This window comes from Megalops cyprinoides, chromosome 5 (genome assembly GCF_013368585.1).
Source record: "Megalops cyprinoides isolate fMegCyp1 chromosome 5, fMegCyp1.pri, whole genome shotgun sequence".
Taxonomy (NCBI): Eukaryota; Metazoa; Chordata; class Actinopteri; order Elopiformes; family Megalopidae; genus Megalops; species Megalops cyprinoides.
Window position 1 is genome coordinate 803601 of NC_050587.1, and position 15656 is coordinate 819256.

Genomic DNA, 15656 nt, shown 5'->3' on the forward strand with positions numbered 1-15656 from the left:
TTCTTTTAATGCCATTATCTCGAGATCACGAGTTAATTGTTTCGTTATCTCGAGAAAACAAAAGGCCGACATCTTGAGAAAACGACTTTTGTTTTCTGGAGATCACGGGATAATTATGGAGAACTCGAAAATGGGTGTCTGGTTCATTTGATTTGATCACACCTGATTTCAGCCTTCAAGATCGCTGTCATGACTGTCGGGAAGGATCTGAATGTTATCTCTAACAGAAAGACACAATGCAATTTCTGCCTGTGTTAGACCTTGACTGACGTACAGTCTGATGCCTTGATCAATAATGGGTACTCCTGACATTTTCAGCTTAAATCAGTTGCTACAGTTGTCAAGATGCCATCTATGCATGCTGGTATCGTACTCGTGATCTCTGATAAACATTATAGTAGGATGACCTTTTGTTTTCTCGTGATAACGAAATAATTTACTCGTTATCAAGAGAAAACGAGCTTTGTTATTTTGAGATAATGAGGTAAATTAACCCGTTATCTTGATAAAACGAGCTTTGTTTTCTCGAGATAACGAAATAATTAACTCGTGATCTCGACATAACGGCATTAAAAAAAATTGCAAGCATGGCCGTTCTCGGCTTCCGTAAGAAGAAACGCAACAATAGCCTACCATGAAATATTTAAAGTCGATATTTAGATTAGCCTATATGCATTGAACAATTTCGTAAACGAAGCAAAGCATCGCACATAATCATAGCCTACTATAAAATTCAGCACAAACTTTAAGTGATATTTAACTGTTTATTTGATCCTTTATTTGTGATGGATTCTGTCGATCGCTGTACACCTGAGGTTTAACACGTGATTACTTGTGTAACCACGTGTTAATCCTATCCCACGTCCATGCACTTTAACCGCTACATTCACCTGAATGGGGTCCAACACAGATTGTGTAGAACAGTGTTTCTCAACCCTCTCCTGGAGGCCCCCCTGCCCTGCATGTTTTAGATCTCTCCCTGCTCCAACACAGCTGATTCAAATGATCAACTCGTTATGAACTCCTGAAGCTGCTTAATAACAAACTGATCATTTGAATCAGCTGTGTTGAAGCAGGGAGAGATCTAAAACATGCAGGGCAGGGCCCCCCCCCCAGGAGAGGGTTGAGAAACACTGGTGTAGAATGTTACCATGTGTTTTTGTTGCTAGAGTCTGACGGGGGCATTTGCGGTGAGAAAGGGCTGCGCAGTGTCATTCCGCAAACGCAGCACTTAGCCTACGCAACGCTCTGTCCCCATGGGCAATACGTTGTCCAGGTACTGGCACAAGGAGTCCGAAGGATAATGTAATTAGGGTGTTTGCTGTTCTGTCACCCAGGCGCGCACAGGTGCAAGGAGGAGGGTAGCAAAGTCAGTTTCACCGACTCCTCGTCCTCCAATTAGAGAAAGCTTACATTATCACGTGAACAAAGCCGTGGTCTAAACCAGTTGAGGGGAAGCGGAGAGACAGAGACAGGGACTGACTTGACTGGAGGTAACACTAGCAGGAACTGGAGCAGCTCGGCCACGGTAATTAAATGCGCATAATACTTTTAACTATTAAATGCAGAGCAAGTGCCGCTAAAACAGCGAGATGGCTGGGTTATTTGCAGTTTGTAAAATCTGCAATACACTGGCCTGTTAGCTAGCGAAAATCTATCTGCTAGCAGTGATTCGGTCATTGCCAGTTCGATGTACAGTAGCAAGCTAGCAAGCTATTAGGTAACATAGATTGCCAGCTAGCATCAGTAGCTAGCACTCTAGCTACACCACTGACTTGCAAGGTAGCTAATGCATGTGTACATACGCCGACTTTCTCTTAACAGACGATTACTGTACACTTGATTGCGAATTCGAGTTGATGGGTTGATTCAACTTCGGTTATACCACTGTATTTTAATTGATTTTTCCTCTGCAATCATGGGAACATCTTCTCTGGTGCAGCCTGCTATACTTGAATTATTTATAAGGCGGTTAGACCGAAAGAAAAATGCTGCCTTCGGCTGAGTGGTGAAACCATTTCATATGCGGAAAACGCATGAAAATGCTTATACTAGATAAACTTTGTTTTAATTCAAAATAACGTCAGCGAGCTAGTCAGGTAGCAAGCCTCGCCTTAGAAGTTTTTGGTCTGAATTTAAATTTAATGTGACAGATATATATGTTACTCTCAGTAAAGAATCCACCTTTGTTGTCGGTGTTGTCATCCATTGTTCGCGTAAGTTACAGCGGCCCGCATGTTCCTTCTCCCACCCGCCCCCATCCCCAGCCAAAAAGCCAAATAATCAAATAGTGGTCCATCGGTGCGAATGCCGAATTGCTATGGTGCTGTGTGTGCGCGCCTGCGCACTTTTAATCAGCTCCTGAACTGTGACCAGCAGGCGGCTCAGGTTAGAACCTAGGGGGGGGGGGGTTGGGGGGCGCACATAGCACAATGTAATAGAAACTTTCATCGGATAGCTAGCAGTAGCTCCTCTAAATAACACTGTAATTTCAAAATTGTTGGACTTCCATCGTAAAGACTGGATCTCTGTAAGTAGCGAGACAGCTCTATGTATTTTGACACGATTCTGACTTCTCATAGAATGTCTGGTGGAAAGTAAGGGGTGCCGTGTCAATCATCGTGTTGCTATTGATGCGAAACGCATGTCATTTAGCTACCACGCTGGATGGATCACTAACGAGCTGGCAAGTACGAGGCAACGTACTTTGCCAATGTTTTAGCTGTCTTTACTTTCAGTTATCTACAAATAAGCATTGCTATAATCAAATTGAAACCCACAAGCTAATCTTCACTAGTGTTAGCTTGCTAGCAAGCTAGTAAGCTAGCTGTCAAGAGAAAAGTACATTTTTGCTGCTGTTAAAAGTACCAATGTTATTACACGGTAGTAGCGATGCAACTAGCTAATTGTTGCGTTTTAAAAAGTAAAATGATTTCGTTTATCGATATGTTTATTGCGGGGTAGATAAGTTGAGCTAGTTGGCTATCCTCACCCTGCGAGAGAACTGAAAAACTGGAATGAATCAACAAACTGCCTATCCAGCTAGACTATATAGACATTGTTAGCTAATTCACTGAACAGAATGGAAATTCATCGTGTCCCGTTTCGTCTTTGTTGGAAGTTGAAGTTTTGAGAAAAAAATATCTTGAGTAACATTAACTTATTGGAGAACTCGAAATTTGCAGCCAGTCACCTGAACCACTCTCCTAGACAATTTGGAGAAGACTAATAGTTACGTGTCCAAATAGTAAACCTTTATAAATTTTCGTTTTTGTAAGGAAGTTGCGTGGTTCTTCTCTGTAGTAGCTTGCTAACTGGGTGAGTGAGGTAGATTTTGGAGGAAGTTCAAACTCTTTGTGTCTGTGTAATTCCTCCCAGCACTCCAAGGCAGGTGCTTCTCCAACGCATACTTCCGCAGTGTACAGTTTTATCATGAATTTTATTACATGTGCTCGTTAGCAAGTAATTTGTCGTGTATGTTTAGTAACTGATTGCGATCTTTTCCTTGATGTACATTTTGTGTAAGAAAGTGATTCTTTCAGCTGCGTGTTGCATGTGAATCTTATGGCCGTGATCCTATTTTGTCGCGACGACAACGCAATAGCTACCAAGCTACGCTGACAAAATATTTTAAAATATTTTATTAGCCATTAGCGCCCATTTATTATTATTTTTTGTTTGTTTTTGACATTATAGGTATCTAGTGGGCTTTGTTTTGAAGTGATTATTTGTTGTATACTATGTTATGTGTTCAACACATTGTCCTTAAAACGCAGGGCACTTTCAGGTCGAGGTTTAAGACACCTTGCAGTTTAAAAATAGTCAACACGTTAGGTTGCATGGACGAAATTACGGTTTCGTCCGTAAGAAAACAGATTTTAGGGTGATACTTTATTCTGCCAGCCAATTGTGAAAGCGGTTGAATTTGTAATCGGAGCTGCTGTTAAACACACCACAACTGACGCAATATGATGTGTATTTATTTCAAGTCCCTTTTGAGACTTCCGTTAAGGCATTGTGTCTCTTCTTTTTTTTGCCCGAAGTGGAATGGCTTGTTCATCAAGTTTCATCCTCTTTGCTGTTTATATGTGCTTTTCATATTCTGGAAGCATTATCTGATGTGGGTGTTGAACAAAGAGAGAAGATGCAACGAGCAGGATCCTTCATGGTGAAGCTCAGGCGAATCGTCTGTCTCGCACTACAGCTCCTTGTGTCCTCTATTTTGTGTGTGTGTGTATGTGTGTGAGTGGTGCCTCAGAACAATCAACATCTGGTTTAGATGGTTTGCAAATTGCTCTCCACTCTGGCCGAGAAACTGCTTGCAGGCACTGTTGTGTTTCAGGCTGAAATGCAGACGATTGTGTGCAGTTTGCAACAAGCAAATTCTGGCAGAAACATTTCTGTGTATGCCGAATTTAACTTGAAGCGTATTTGTGCCCAGCATAGACGGATTATCATGACCACGGGCCCTGGACACAAACTTGCCATGGGCCTCTACCTACACACGCAAATAGTACACGCACACTTCGTGTGGCCTCCCCAAGCACACAGAGTTTGGTTGCACAGTAGCACAGGGCAACCCACAACCACACAGCATGTATTACTTTGAAATTTATATTCATTATTTTGACATGTTAAATTACTGCCATTTTAAATCTGTTTTGTTCTATACATGCCACGTACATCACAGTATACACATCTTTAGGAGTCAAACACACATCTTAATTTAAATAAAACTGCAGTGAAAAATATCCTACGTAAACCACCGGCTTTCTCTGGCCTTTGAAGAGAAGTCATTGATCAAGTCGTCAAAGTCCAACTCCCGGACGACAAAGCGGCATCTTAAGCTTCTTTATGCTTCGCCGACCAGCTAAACGCACATTTATCCATGTTGACCGCGAAATTGACATTTGACCTTTAGCTTGCGTCTTTACGACATTATGTGATGTAATCGGCTAATTTACAAAACATTCAAACCATTTCATAATCATACTACATTTTCAAAATGATATTTGTTCCAATATTTTAAAAGCAACAATACTTTACGTAACGGGTGTGGACTGCATTGTGTGTTTTAACTAGATGCTGCATGCGAGCAAGTGAGTTTTGAACCTGGGTTTTCACAGCTCACTGCCAACCTCTTACTGCCAGCGTCGTTGCCAGTTGAGCTAAAAGCAAATTGCCCTTAACCTGTCGGCAACAATGCTAGTTAACCAGGTCTCAGGGAGTGACGTAACCACTGCAACCGCTCCGTTACCTGCTACCTGCTACCCCACAGGTTTTACGCTGGACTCGCACGAGCTACTCACTTCAGCTCTGCCACACTTACACATTAAAAAAAGATAAATCTTAAGGTCAAGGGCCCCCATTGGCTCCAGCGCCCTGGGCACGTGCCCACTTTGCCCATGCAGTAATCTGTCTATGATGCCCAGGCTCATCTGAATTGTGTGAATGCCAAGCCCCTCTGTAAGTGTCATACCATTGACACTGCAGTTGATTGGCACTGTTCGCATGCTCCTTTGTGGGGACTCAGTGCATTCCCACACAACGCTTTCCCTGAACAAACTGGTTTCAGTTCCATGTTAATTATTTGTAATGTTGACCCATAACTAGTGATGGACCGATCTGTGTTTTGTGAGGCCGATCCTGATTGCAGATTTTCTGTGAGCAGAATCGGCCGATCTAGATCCTGATCCCGATCCTGATCACCCGGGGGGGTTGTGAAAAGGACCAAAAGGCGGTATAATTTTAAAATTAATAATAATAATAATAATAATAATAATATTATTATTATTAGCAAGCAATACAACGATTGTTGCAACCAATTCACACAATGAAAAAGGCAGTAGCTGCAGTTTAACAGTTCTTTTATCTTATTAAGGTGCTAGTATGACCAAACGCAATAGCTATTAACACAAAAATAGCCTAAATGTGCAGCATATTTGTAACTGGTTAAAATGACTAACATCTTAAATGAGCTTTATCAGTCTTCACTAGCTCCGCTACCTTCTGATAATCCCTGTACTCGGTCGGATGATGTACTCTTACGTGCCGTATCAAGTTAGTGAAATTTTTTTGTCTTGTTTCCCCCACGAGATACATTAGTTTTACATTTACACTTAAACACATTTAAACATTGCAAATGGCATTACTTTGATCTGTATCAGATATTTTAAAAAACTGCCAGATGGACAACATTTTTTTTTCCATTCCAACCCTCGTGGCGAAATTTGGCTCACATATTTTGCGTCATAGATTGGGTCTCAGTATCGACCAAATGAACGGAAGATTGGTCGATCGCCGATCACATATTTAGAACGGAAATCGGCCGATTCCAATTTACAGCCGATCGATCGTTCCATCCCTACCCATAACCTTTGGAAATCGAGGAGTTCACTTGTGGATTGGAAGGTAATTGAATGCAGTTGGAATGGTAATTTGATCCATGGTGCTTCAGTCCTGTGTGTCTGTGTGTGTGTTTGTGTCTGCTTTTAAATGTTCTCGTGTACCATGGATCACTTTTGTTTAACGAGCAGTTTCCAGTGTGACTCACAGTTCCAGCATTTGGCTGTGGGTGGGACTGGTGGATAAGTAAACAGATTGATAGATGGAAGAGCAGATCACACGGGCAAGATGAAATGACATCCCTCTCTCTCTCCATCCAACTGAAAGTATGGAATCCATTGCTGTCACTCTTCCTGTCTGCGATGCCGTGTTGTCCCTGTACTCCTCACAGGAACAGACAATTCTGGGGACAGTTTTTCAAGTGGAGAGTTGCAGCCTCCTTAGGGGCCTGGGATCAGACCTCATGAGCAGGTTGGCCAGAGAAGGAGAGCAGCCATTGGGAGACCAGGAAGGGATTTACCAAATTCTGTTTTTACATGACAAAGGAACTGTGCTTTCTGTTGTAGATGTTGCAGAGAGAGGCGGGAGAGAGGCTGTCTGAGTTAGCAGGTCATAACTGCCCTTTTTTATTGCCAGACAACTCTTGTGCACTTTGGCCAGTACTGTATGTATGGTGTTATGTATTCTGTGCGTTGCCATATACTGCTTAGCGGATTATGCTACTGAGAGCAGAGTCACAGAAATTTGTGGAGGGGCAGCTAAGATGGTTTCATACAAGGTTTGTTTTTAAAGGTCCTGTTGGTATTTCACCCTCTACCATACTTCTGCAGGAGAGCAGAAGGCACATAAAGCACAGCTTGCGAATTCAGCACACATGATGTACAAGCAAAAGAACGTGATGCAGGGCCACTGAGTGGGCTATTTTGAGTAACTTGGACCTCATTGATGTTTTTCAGGCGGGGGTCCTGTGAATCGTGCTGTGTTCTTAGGGTCCTGGTAATGGCTTGTGGTATTGAGTGACCGCAAATCAGGCTGCAGGCGGATGGGGCTTGCGGGGGCATGGGGAAGAGTTAACAAGGGGTCCGGTCTGGTGGGGAGGAGGAATGCAGAGCGTGGCAGCCCCTGGCTTCACTGCAAGACAGCGACATCAGACAGCAATGGAAAGTACTCTTGTGTAAACACTGTATAAATGCCGAGGAGCTGACAGGGAAGCAACAGTAACGGATATACATCTGCAGGAACCAGATCTTAAGCAGGCTTGCACAGGAATGGCCATTTAAGGTAGTGGAGATGGGCAGAGGGACAGCAGCAAATCAGAGCTCGAACTGTTTTTCAGTGACAGAAATGGAACCCACAGAATATGGTGGAATGCGTTCCAAGCCAAACAGGACAACTGCATGTGTAATAGTGTGTATTGACATGCAGAGGTGATGGTTCCTTAATTTTGTATCCATAGGGCTTTATTCAGTATCCATAGGGCTTTATTCAGAGGGATTTGTTTTAATGTAGACATGCGTTTTTGTGGTGTGTCCACTTGATAATGGATTTGGACATCCATTCATCCATTTCTCACCTGTTCACAGGTGCATTTCTTCTCCAGCGGTGCAAAGCACTTACATACACTATATGGCCAAAAGTATGTGGACACCTGATCATCACACCTATATGAGCTTATTGGACATCCCATTCCAAAACCATGGGCAGCTATAACACTGACACTTTGCAGCTATAACACCTCCACTCTTCTGGGAAGGCTTTCCACAAGATTTTGGAGTGTGTCTGTGAGTTGTGCCCATTCAGCCAAAAGAGCATTTGTGAGGTCAGGCACTGATGTTGGACGAGAAGGCCTGGCTCACAATCGGCATTCTAATTCATCCCAAAGGTGTTCAGTGGGGTTGAGGTCAGGGCTCTGTGCAGGCCACTGGAGTTCCTCCGCACCAAACTCGTCAAACCATGTCTTTATGGACGTTGGGGGGGTGTTTAAATCACGATGCTGGCTCAACATCGTGATGTCTGTCAGCCATCTGTGATGGGTGATGGCATCGTCCATCGGCCCAACCCTATTGTGCACAGGGGCACAGTCATGCTGGAACAAGAAAGGGCCTTACCCAAACTGTTGCCACAAAAGTTGGAAGCATACAATTGTCTAAAATGTCTTTGCATGCTGTAGCATTAATGTTACCCTTCACTGGAACTAAGGGGCCTAGCCCAAACCCTGAAAAACAGTCCCATACCATTATCCCTCCTCCACCAATCTTTACAGTAGGCACTGTATATTTCGGTAGGTAGCGCTCTCCTGGCATCCACCAAACCCAGATTCGTCCATCAGACTGCCAGATGAAGCGTGATTCATCACTCCAGAGAATGCGTTTCCACTGCTGCAGAGCCCAGTGGCGGCGTGCTTTGCACCACTCCAGCCGTCGCTTGGCATTACACATAGTGATGTTGGGCTTGTGTGCAGCTGCTCGGCCATGGAAACCCATTTCATGAAGCTCCTGATACACAGTTCTTGTGCTGATGTTGCAGCCAGAGACAGTTTGGAACTCTGAAGTGAATGATTCAACAGAGGATAGGCGGTTTTTACGTGCTACGTGCTCCAGCAGCCCCATTCTGTAAGTTTGTGTGGTCTACTGAGCTGTTGGTGCTCCTAGATGCTTCCACTTGACAATAATAGCACTTACAGTTGACCAGGGCAGATCTGGCAGGGCAGAAATTTCGCAAACTGACTTGTGGCAAAGATGGCATCCTATGACAGCGCCACGTTTAAAGTCACTGAGCTCTCCAGTATGACCCATTCTACTTCCAAGGTTTGTCTATGGAGATTGCATGGCCATGTGCTTGATTTTATGCACCTGTTAACAATCGGTGTGGCTGAAACACTTGAACTGAGTTAATTAGGAGGGGTGTCCACATACTTTTGGCCATATAGTGTATATAAAGAATCAGAAAAAAGCTATTTAAGCAAATGCTATCTAGCACTAGCTCTCCTTCCCTGTTTTTTTTTTTTTAACCGTATCAGGTTCTGTATTTATTTGCCAGTTTGTTAGCTGGTTATAACAGAGGCTGAAAAGGTGAGTGATCAGTCACCCTTTGGAGTTGTCCAAACTGGAAGGGCTTTTGGTGCAGTGTATTTGGCCTATTCTTATAGGAAACAGTGAAACGCTGACAGTAATGACTACATCATCAAGATCATTTGGTAAATAATAGAGGCATTAAAAATCATTTTCTTCTTATTCTTAGCAGGCCGTTCATGTCCTTTCCTGTCAGCAGGTGAGTACAGCTGAGGATGGACTTTAACATCTGTCTCCAGACCATACAAAGAAATCACACAATTATAAACAACTGCTCAGAGTTTAGTCATTACAGTTACAACATGCTTTGTGAGAGCTCCTGTTTTTTGGGCTGATGTAGTAGGCTCATGCAAAACTACAGGTGCATCAGCGCCAATATGCAAAGAGTCAAAGCCCATGTCAGTGTCATCGCTTTGCTTTCTGACTGCTTTGCGTGTACTCACTGTGTTTCCCCACATTTTCTTTGAACCCAACAGTAGTTTTGCGGGCTGTAAACAGCCCTCAAATGGTTGATAAACGTACCCATCAGTTTAATTACACAATGTTGAAAATGAAATGTGTTTTCCAAATGTCAAGGCTGGGGGAACCTTTTTAGCATACCATTCCCAGATTGCAGCAGGCAAAGTTTTCATAGCTGTCACACTGTATTAACTTGTGCCTGTGTGTATTTTTCTTTCCCCAGACATCTACTCTTTGACCATTGTTGAATGATTAATCTCTATTTACCGTACATAATGAAATTACCGTAATTGCAACTTTAGGTAATCAATCAGATAGCGCACGCCACAGCACTGAGCACTGCTCCATCAGATAGTCTTCTTAATTTAATAAAGGGATTCTGCTGCTCCAGTATTGCCGTCGCTGATTGTTGAGAGATGGGGCCCTTTTTCAGTAAAATATTGTTCACTTCTGTGTTCACTGAGAGAATTAGCCAATTAGGCCTCGACTGTCTGATCACCTGTTGCTGGTTATGCTATTAGAAGGATGAAAGGACAACTCCTGTGCCTCGAATGAGTGTGGTGGATATTGATAAAGGCGACAGGTGTTATCTGTGCTCATTGCAGCCTTTGTGCTCAGAACTGAAGGAGGCGGCTGAGCAAACGGCTAATGGTACATCCGGTAATGGTACATCCATGCAATGTGGGAACCTGGGAATACAGAACCAGTTATCAGCATTAACAAACCTGAACCTTTACAGCCACCGCAGGGCCCACCGTGGCTATTGATGCCAGTGTGTTCAGTGGAAGTATTCACCTGATGTGGAAAACTGCTTTTGAACCACAGCTAGGAAAGGTTGTGGAAACAAGCCAACCCTCCTGCAGAGAGCTGCAGTCCTGCAGAGGAAAAAAGCCAATAAACCCCATCCCTGTTAATCGTTTCATTCTGATTGCAGCCCCCGAAAAAAAAATACTGACATTGTCTCAGCATAATAACTTGACTTGTGTTAGTGCCAGGTTTTTCTCAGGGACGTTGGTAGCACAGGCCACATTTCTCCAGGGGGCTCGGACAGGCCCGGCTGTCTCACTCCAGCACCCGTGTTACTGGCAGCATCTTTCATCCTGCAAACTGTAGCTCTGTTACATCCCGCCGAGCTGTTTCTCCCCCCATTTTGTGCAAAGTGGAACATTTATTTTGGGTTTTCATGGGCAAACGCTTCAGATGGACTAGAATTATAGATCTGGTTTTGTGGCACTTAACTGAAAATGAGTAATTTAACTTCTATTTTGATGGAATCATTTTAAATTTCATATTTAGTTTTTATTACTTAGTCTGCATGTACAAAATGAGCTGTTTTTGAAGTGCTCTATTTAAATCGGGCTGTATCATAGTTTGCAAAGTATCACTGTTACAGACCAACCTGTAAAATCCCTCGGTGTGTAATAACCCTTAACCCAGGGGTGTGCCTAGGCCCTGGCTGTTGGCCTGTAGCCTTGGGTATCTTTTTAATGCCAAAGTATTATTGTGTGATGAATTATGTGCGTTGTGGATGCAAAATATACAACCATGAAGACTGCTCACTAAGAGTCTGTGAAATGTAGCGTCAGCGTAAATACCCCACCCCACCCAGCCCCCTTTCTACTCTTTTTCAAAAAAGCCCACTCATGAGACAATGCTTGGTACAGTACAGTGATGCAGTAACAGTGAAAGGTAACGTTAAGATTACAAGATACAATGTTATAGCTACACAGCAAAAATATTGTCTGTTGATATTTGTGTTCAGACTTTGAACTGATGAAACTTCGTCCAGTGACTAGCTGGGCCGTGTGTATACTTTAGCTGTCAATACTAACCAGCTAATCTAGCCACCGCACCACAGTCAAGCAGGACTTTGAGCTTTCAAGCCTTTAGCTAGCGGCTAGCGTAATTACTTGTTGACGCATCACTGTTCAATAAGTCCAAGCCTGCAGTCAGAAGTCCAAAAACACTCTGTCTTGGGAGTGCCTTGATGACCTTGTAAAACATTACAAAATCCAGTTACATTTGGCAGAGCTAGTGGTCGGCAGAAATTACCTGTCATGTGAAAATGAGACTGAGGCCATTCCCGATACAAGCTGTGTACAACCTGTTGGATCCTCTGATGTGTCCATCTCTGAAAAAGGCTGCCCAGGCTTCACTAACAATACCAGTGAGCAGCTGTAATTGTGAACGCTCTTTTACTGAGGCGCCTCCACACATGGTTATGCCATGCCTTTGATGGTGGAGATGGTCTTTAGAAATGTAGGTAGGTTTTTGGAAATGTAGCCCACTCACTCACTTATTTTTGAACAATAGTTTGTTAGACAGTAAAGTAGCTAGAAAGATAGCTGGTTACTATCTAATGTTTCTCTGTTGTATGTCTACACATTTGACATATTATGTGATATTTACATTTATGTGACTGTGTGGTCACACTGGTTGCATTTTCTCATGACTGTCTACACTATTGAAATATGCTACCAGTCGTTTTATGATGATATAATTTTCTTGGTATGGTATAAAGGTCATTTTAGTCTATTTTTTGTCATTTTAGATATTTTAAATATAAATATAATATCATGTTGGTAGCATTTAGGGCTGCCCCCTAATAGTCAACCAAACCATTAGTCGATAAGAAGAGTCTTAGTCGACCAAGTTTTCATTGGTTGGTTAGTCGCAGAAAAAAAAAACCCCTCAAACTCCATTGGGGAGCTGCGCCTTGTCTTTAAAAAATTACTACATTTTGTCAGGCAGGAAATCATCCAAAGTGTGGGATCATTTTGAGCGTGTAAAGGACGACCCCAAGAAGGTGGCAGGCAAACTCTGCATGCAAAGATTCGCCTATCATTCGTCGACCTCAAACATGATTTATCATCTGAAACATGTAGGGGAGAGCCGGTACGAAAGTAACACGGGACGAAAGTAACATGGCGATTTTCTCCAAGCCCATACAAGTGTGATATGCCTGACTGTGTCAGCATATACTGCATGCAACAGATCCACGAAAAATCTGTGTGAATATGTCATACTTTCGCAGAGTTATACCCGAGAAGCTGTTTTCGATCACAGAAAGTAAACTCAGTTAAGCGGTAAATTTTTTTGAACAAGTTGTGTCTATTGTTTCATGTGTCATAGTCATGATCATTTGACAGATTAATTAGTACTTTAATACATCCTGAAGTTTGCCATGTCAGAGTTTCTCAGTTTACAAGCAAATCAGGTTTAACTGTCAGAGGAGTCATTGTCGGGACAATTGTAACAGTTGTTTCTTTCATCCCTCTACAGTAACAACGACACTTATTATACTGAAGTCGTTCCACATTTGTACAGAATAGTGCCTGGTATTGATAGAACACACACGTGAGTTGTTGATAACAACGGAAATTAGGTTCTGTCTGTAACGTCATCTTTTAAAATGACGTTTATCTGAAAAGTGTTACTCTCGTCCCGGCTCTTCCCTAAGTAGCCTAATTTCATTATCCCTTTCGCACATAACTTGCTATGTAGCGTGCATGTTATATTACATGGTTCGTTATGTTTTCATTAGCGTTATTAAGCTAAGCTTAAGCTAGTTTTCAGTTAGCATTTGCTATATTTTTTAACATTAAATCACTGTTTCCTCAAAGCTAAAATTGGCTACAATTTTTCCAATCTAGTGTTCTAATTGCAGTGGTTTTAGCATACGCGCTAAACGGCTAATCACACCGATGTGACCATACGCGCGATAAGGTTATTCCATCATGCTAAATGATTAATGGCCTAATTAACATGAATTGCAAAGTTAAGGCTATATGCAGCTAAATAAATATAAATATTCTCATATACGCAAATAGGCTTATCCTATGTTTGTGGGGACTGGGAAAGCTAAATCACCTCGCTTAAAGCATGTTTAACTTCATGTTCTGTGTTTTACTGATCATTTGTTTTATAAGTTATTGTATTGGTGTTACAAGTGTAACGGGTGGTATCTTGCGTTGTGTTTAATTCGATGTTACGTGGGTCAGTGAGTGAGCAAGTTTCGAACCGAGGTTCTTACTGCTTGCTGCAAACCCCTTAAAGCCAGCGTCGTTGCCAGTTGAGCTAAAGGCAAATTGCCCTTTGTAGCCTGTTGGCAACAACGCTACTTAACCAGGTCTCGGGGGAGTGACGTAGCCGCTGCAACTGCTCGGCTACCTGCTACCTAAGGCCTTACGCAGGACTCACACGAGCTAATCACTTCAGCTCTGCTACACAAGTTCATAAGTTGTGTTATGTTACACTGTGTTGGAATAAATGTTCAGTCTCCTTGCTGGTTGTTCTGACACATTCAGAATCATTACCGCTTTTGCCGTTAGCATTGTCGTTAACAGGTGGCTCACTTCATGTGTGCGCTTGTAAAATTTATATTTTAAAGGCTCATTATCAGGGTTTGTATTTTTCTGTAACATAGCAAAGTGTTAATGTTACTTATAGGCTAACATTCTTCCTCAGCCCTGGAACTCAAACCATTCTGATGGCCCAAAAATATATATTTAAATAATTAAATTAATATCATAAACGTGCAACGACTAGTCGACTAATGGCTTGAACTACCGACTACTAGTCGACTAGGAAAATCTTTGGTCGTGGGCAGCCTTAGTAGCATTTTCTGACAAGATCCATTTGTTACCTATTGAAAATGGTACGTAACCCAGGGTAGGCTACCTGCGGTAATATTTCAACTTAGGGTAGCAAAGATCGATGGCTGCAGATAGCACATTTCAACAAGGAAGGACAAAACGACAAACCACCCAAAATTATTTATGAAATTATGAAATAGTCCTACCGATCGTTACCAAGCCTTCTGTTTTTTTTGGGAAGGGGGGGGGGGTTGCAAATAGGCAAATACAGTTACTAAGGAGATGTGAATTTATCAATTTTTAAAACGGCAGTGGGGCGGCAGTGTAGCATAGTGGTTAAGGAGCAGGACTCGTAACCGAAAGGTTGCCGGTTCAGTCCCCGCTGGGACATTGCTGCTGTACCCTTGGGCAAGGTACTTAACCCACAGTTGCCTCAGTAAATATCCAGCTGTACAAATGGATAACATTGTAAAGAACTGTAACTGATGTAAGTCACTTTGGATAAAAGCGTCTGCCAAATGAATAAATGTAAATGTAAATGTAAAACTGAGGTTACATTATGGGCTGAGCATGTCTAGACATGCCCCTGAATCAGGCCTGTTCTATGTGTGCACATGCTTACGCCCCCACCTAGAAAACGTCCTCAATTAGGTGAACTAATGCTTTTATTTGTAAAACATTTATTTGACTTCGTCATTGTGAAATACTGTTAGCCAGTACAATGTGTTTGATTTAAGGATGGAAATGAAGTTTCTGAAGAAGTTAGAATCTGAAAATGTGCCACGTAAATGACACGTAAGATTAAGACTGGAATTTGGCAACAGATTACAAAAACGTGCTGCCATTTTTCCACTTCAGTGGAGCACCGGACACTCGGAGGCTGGGAAGAAAGGTTTAGTTTTTAAGTTGGATACAAGAAAATTTAACATTGCTCCACAAAGGGGGAGATGGGGTTGAAGCGAGCTGTCAGTTGTCATAGCCGCATGTGACACTCATGTGTGCTCCCTGAGACGGGCCAGTCTGGGCCTTTAACGGCTACAGCAAGTACAGGCCGTGTTTGCATCTGGGATATTCGGCCAGGCACATCACGTTTCCATTCATCCAAAAGGAAATGCGCAATTGATGAACAGCCAATGCCTGCTCACGCAGACCACCCCAGAAACGCTTAGACAGAAGATTTTCAGCA

General features: G+C 42.6%; 1 protein-coding gene across 3 annotated transcripts in view; it reads left to right on the top strand.

Annotated features, from left to right (window-relative positions):
- The first annotated feature begins 1457 nt into the window (after window positions 1-1457).
- LOC118778233 (spermatid perinuclear RNA binding protein) overlaps window positions 1458-15656 on the top strand; it is a 75230-nt gene continuing 61031 nt past the window's right edge. For 2 of the 3 annotated variants that reach the window (XM_036529661.1, XM_036529664.1), the window contains exon 1: window positions 1458-1528. The gene's annotated coding sequence lies outside the window, so the exon portion shown is untranslated. Of the gene's footprint in view, window positions 1529-2444; window positions 2531-15656 lie in introns of those variants that run through there. The other variant, XM_036529663.1, reaches the window with a different exon arrangement.